This window comes from Pangasianodon hypophthalmus, chromosome 17 (assembly GCF_027358585.1).
Source record: "Pangasianodon hypophthalmus isolate fPanHyp1 chromosome 17, fPanHyp1.pri, whole genome shotgun sequence".
Classification (NCBI taxonomy): domain Eukaryota; kingdom Metazoa; phylum Chordata; class Actinopteri; order Siluriformes; family Pangasiidae; genus Pangasianodon; species Pangasianodon hypophthalmus.
The window spans coordinates 9,220,644-9,225,303 of record NC_069726.1 but is presented as its reverse complement, the minus strand read 5'-3'; the positions used below and the strand labels follow the sequence as shown (position 1 = coordinate 9,225,303).

Genomic DNA, 4,660 nt, shown 5'->3' with positions numbered 1-4,660 from the left:
AAAGGAAAGGTATTCTAAGAAAACAAAAAACCTTAATAAAAATATTTGTGTCAATTATTGGCAGTCCTAAAAATTCTTATGGACAGAATGTCACAAAAGCATGTTCCCATTTATATTTTAATTTTAAGTTCACCTGAGTGTTCAGGAGTTCTTAAGAGGTCATCCATGACTTCCTTTTTCACTGGGGTTTGAGTAGTCACCCCACTGCTTAAAATGTGAATGGGGCAGTGTGTAAGGCTCAAAATGCCAGCTGTGTTATGTTCCAAGCCCTACAATAAAAAAGGACCAATTTACCTTGTTGGCTAAAACGCTATCAGAAAATGCCTGCTCTATAGGCCCCTTTGCTTTGTTTAATTATGGAGTATGTGCATGTGGAGTATGTGGAGTATGTAGCTGGAGCAACATGAAAAAATACTGTTTTTTTTTTGTTTAACATGTTATTTGATCTAAAGACCACTCACTGGTCTTCTTTTATCAGTTTTTTAAGTAGTGTGTAAATGTTTGTGTAAGCCAAACCAAACTAAAAATTTCCAACTGATTTACAAAAGTTGTGGAAACACTGATTTTCTACGTACTTGCAACATTTAAAGTGTAAATCGCATTCCCGACACAGCTCATTTGACTGTTATGACACCCACAATGCCCCATAAAAGTTCAAGTGCACAGGCAGCGGAGAGCATGAAATGAACCATCTGGGTAAAGGCTGAAAGGAAGAAATGGAAGTTCTTTTGACTCACCTCTATGCTAATAAAAATATTTAGTGATGTAATAATAATGATAATAATAATAATAAGACAGCACTAATTCAAAGGAATGTTTCTAACATCTTGTGGAATCCATGCCATGAAGAATTGAGGCTCATGCAAATTGTACCTGGTGTCATAAAAAATGTTGCCAGTGTTTGGGAAGATTTCAAACAAGCAGCAATCATGGTGTTACTTAATAATGAGCTTCCTAAAGTTCTCAGGGACAGCATTATTAAACATTTGAATGGAAAAAACTATGGAGCCATACCAAAGACATCCATGTCAATAAAATTGGTTCGATTATGCAGATGGAAAGTTCATGGAACCACAGCTAATCATCCAAAGACTAAAGAGCCATGAAGATTTCACAACGTGTTCTAAGACTAATAATAATAAGGAAGGAAAGAGAGAATTGAGCAGTCACTCCAAAAGAGTTGCAGGACAACCTGAAAGCAGATACACAGAGAATAATAAGCTATGAATGTCACTGCAATCAGTGAGGCAAAAGTGTGTTGACCTTCATAAACCAGGCAATGACTATCTTTGGCAAGAAGCTACAACTGGTCATGGTTGGATCTTCCAGCAGGACAATGATCCATAACCTGTGTTCTAATCTACACAAAAAAGGTTGCCCATGACCACAAAATCAAGATTTCAACATGGCAATGTCCCCTGATCTAAAGCCCACAGAAAACTTGTGAGGTAAGCTGCAGAGGAGAACACAGAAGAGAGTACCTAGGATACTGGGGGATGTGGAGAGATTCTGTATTGAGGAGTGGTCTTCCTCTCCAAGCATTCAAGCATTATAGGAGAATACTCAGTGCTGTTTGCACAAACTGTATTCTCGTTTGCCAATAATTGTGATGGTGTGGTTCTGCTGTCGAGGAACGGGCACATTTGTGCCTGCAGTCAGCATTAGCTGGGTTGATCCTGTGGAAAACAATTTTAAAAAGAGGGCAAAAAGCAGCAATTGTAATCTAGACAGCCACAGCAAAAAACTATGATAAAATATGCCACAGTTATAACTGGGTATGCAAGGTTTTGATTAAATAATAAGGGCTTGAAAATGGATGGAAAATAGTAACTCTAAAAATATGTCGCAAATGCAAGAAAAATTACACATCTGTTTTCAAACAAAGCATCGTAACAGCCATATTTAAGGTGATGACTCTAAGGTATCTGATCTTACCATATACAATCGGCTGTGCCTCTGTTGCCTTCTCTTCTTGTTTCCTTAAAGTCTCTGAAGCCTCTAGCTTGCCAACCTGAGAATAGCATTAGACAGAGATGTCAAATTTGTGGCCCAGTGTAACAGCTATAAGTTCATAAACTACCACATCTATTCATAAACTTTAAAAAAAAGCATTGATGTATTTTAAATACACTATATAGCCAAAAGTATGTGAACACCTGACCATCATACCCACATGTGCTTGTTGAACATCCCATTCCAAAGCACTCTTTTGGGAAAGCTTTCCACTAGATTTTGAAACATGGGTGTGGGAATTTCCCATTCAGCCACAAGAGCATTAGTGAAGTTGGAAACTGATGTTGGGCGAGAAGACCTTGCTCATAGTCAGTGTTCTAGTTCGTCTCGAAGGTGTTCAGTGGGGTTGAAGTCTGAGCTCTGTGCAGGCCACTTGAGTTCTTCCACAACAACCTTAGCAAACCATGTCTTTATGGAGTTCGCTTTGCGCACTGTGGCACTGTCATGCTGGGACAGGTTTGGGCTAGGCCCTGTAGTTCCAGTGAAATGACACCTTGAAGCTACAGCATACTAAGACATGCTACACAAATATGTACTTTCTGCTTATGTTGGTTTCAATATGAACAAATAGCTGTGTGGTTTTTCTTTTGTTCATTCTATCTTTTGGTTTTTCTTTTTGTCTATTTTGTTTTGCTTCATCACCACAAATTTTGAAATCGTAATTGGTCATTCAATTTTCTACAGATGTACTAGAACATTTCATCTACATATAGTCCAGCATTCTCTGCTGAAGAGGTTCAGCCCCTAATTTCAAGACTGGAACACTGCAACTCACTCCTGGCAGGTCTCCAGGACAAAACATCTCTGTGTGTTAACATGTCCACCACAGACAAAGTCCTAAAACAAAACAAAAAACCCAGAGATCAGTACTGGCTTGGGATGGGCGTCATCACGCATCTCAACCAATGAAAGCATTCGGGGTGGGCCTAAGACTGCTGAAGCGCGCACATGAACCAGGAAAACTGGGACAGAAACATGGAGAAAGGTACCGAACTTTTACATGGACATTTTCAGTTTAAATCTCTTCCCTGACATGTTCAGAACATGTTCATTTATAAATGTTAACTTGCTGTTGCTCTGAAGGTGTTGTAATGTTATGATCGGGGCTCTGGGCTCTGAGCATAACTTGTTTTTCTATAACAAACTAGACTAAACGTTAATGCCCTGGCAGTGGCACATAACTTTGGTTTTATATTTAATTTGATTACATTAATGTTTAAGTTGAAAGTTACAAGAAATATTTTAAATTAAAATTTTCTAACTGCAACTATGTAAAGTGAATACTGCTGTAAAAAGCACCTTATCTGCTTAAAGTGTTTGCAAACCAAATGTTATTGCACTACATGTTCACATATGCTATATATAGCAGTACTTTTAAAATAAAAGTGCACAATACACTACTTTTGAATTCATTATTTAATTTTACGCTTAACAATGTGATTAATCGCAATTAATTGCAGAAAAATTATGCGATTAATTGCGTTTAAAATTTTTAATCATTTCCCAGCACTAGTATTTTGCTTTAAAAAATAGTTCCTTCTATCCTTCCTTCTTCCTCCTAAATTTTTTTAAAACACAGAAATGCATTCTTGGCCTGAACCAAAAATAAGATGATAACGGCCATTCTTGGATGCCAATAAGGCATGGTTAGGCAAGCTGTGTGCCAGTGACATAACTTACTAACAAATCTTGTGGGACAGTGCATGCTGCAAGTAACATTCTATTGTTCATAATCCCTCACAGTGTTCAAAGTTTGTGATGATTATTTTTGGTGCAATAAAGGGTCATACAGTCCCCTCCAAAAGTATTGGAACGGCAAGGCCAATTATTTTGTTTTTTGCTATACAGTGAAGACATTTGGGTTTGAGATCAAAACATGAATGAGATGACAGATTAGAATTTCAGCTTTCAGCTTTTTGATATTTACATCTAGATGTGTTAAACAACTTAGAACATGTCAACTTTTGTTTGAACCTAGCCATTTGCTCAAGTGATCAAAAATATTGGAACATGTGAATGACCGGTGTGTCTTGTTGCCCAGGTGCCCAGGTGTGCCCTGTTAGATGGATTGTTTAAACAATTAATAGCTCTGAATGTCTACTCTTGGTGTTGGTTAGCCTGCATTTGTTGTTAAAAAGGATAAACCATGGGAAATGCCAATCTTATCTTATCTTATCTTATCTTATCTTATCTTATCTTATCTTATCTTATCTCATCTTATCATGCAGTAAGACACTGACCCAAAACACACTGCCAACATAAAAAAGGAGCACAACACAACTGAAAGAAGCTGTGGTACAAGCCTGGAAAAGCATCACACAAGAAGAATTCAACTGTTTGCTGATGTCAGTGGGTCACTAGCTTGATGCAGTTATTTCAAGCAAGGTATATGCATCCAAATATTAAGTGTTATTTATTCCAAGACTATCTGTTCCAATACTTTTGCTCATTTAAAATTTGGGTGGTCTGGCACAAAAAAGTGCCATGATCTAAGTTGTGTAACACATCTAGATGTAAATATCAGGAAATCAAAACTGAAATTTTGATTTATCATCTCGTTTTCATCTTTTGATCTCAAACCCAAATGTCTTCAGTGTATAGCAAAAACAATAGAATTGGCCTTGCTGTTACTTTTGGAGGGAACTGT

At 37.4% G+C, this 4,660-nt stretch overlaps 1 long non-coding RNA gene across 1 annotated transcript in view; it reads right to left on the bottom strand.

Annotated features, from left to right (window-relative positions):
* The window catches only part of LOC128320789 (uncharacterized), a 3,202-nt gene extending 372 nt beyond the window's left edge, over window positions 1-2,830 (bottom strand). The window contains exons 1-3 of the long non-coding RNA XR_008304377.1: window positions 2,174-2,830; window positions 1,936-2,011; window positions 1-1,676 (exon numbers count right to left, since the gene is read on the bottom strand). The exon at window positions 1-1,676 is cut by the window's left edge and continues 372 nt beyond it. This is a non-coding gene — a long non-coding RNA (uncharacterized LOC128320789). The remainder of the gene's footprint in view (window positions 1,677-1,935; window positions 2,012-2,173) is intronic.
* Between the last annotated feature and the right edge of the window lie 1,830 nt (window positions 2,831-4,660).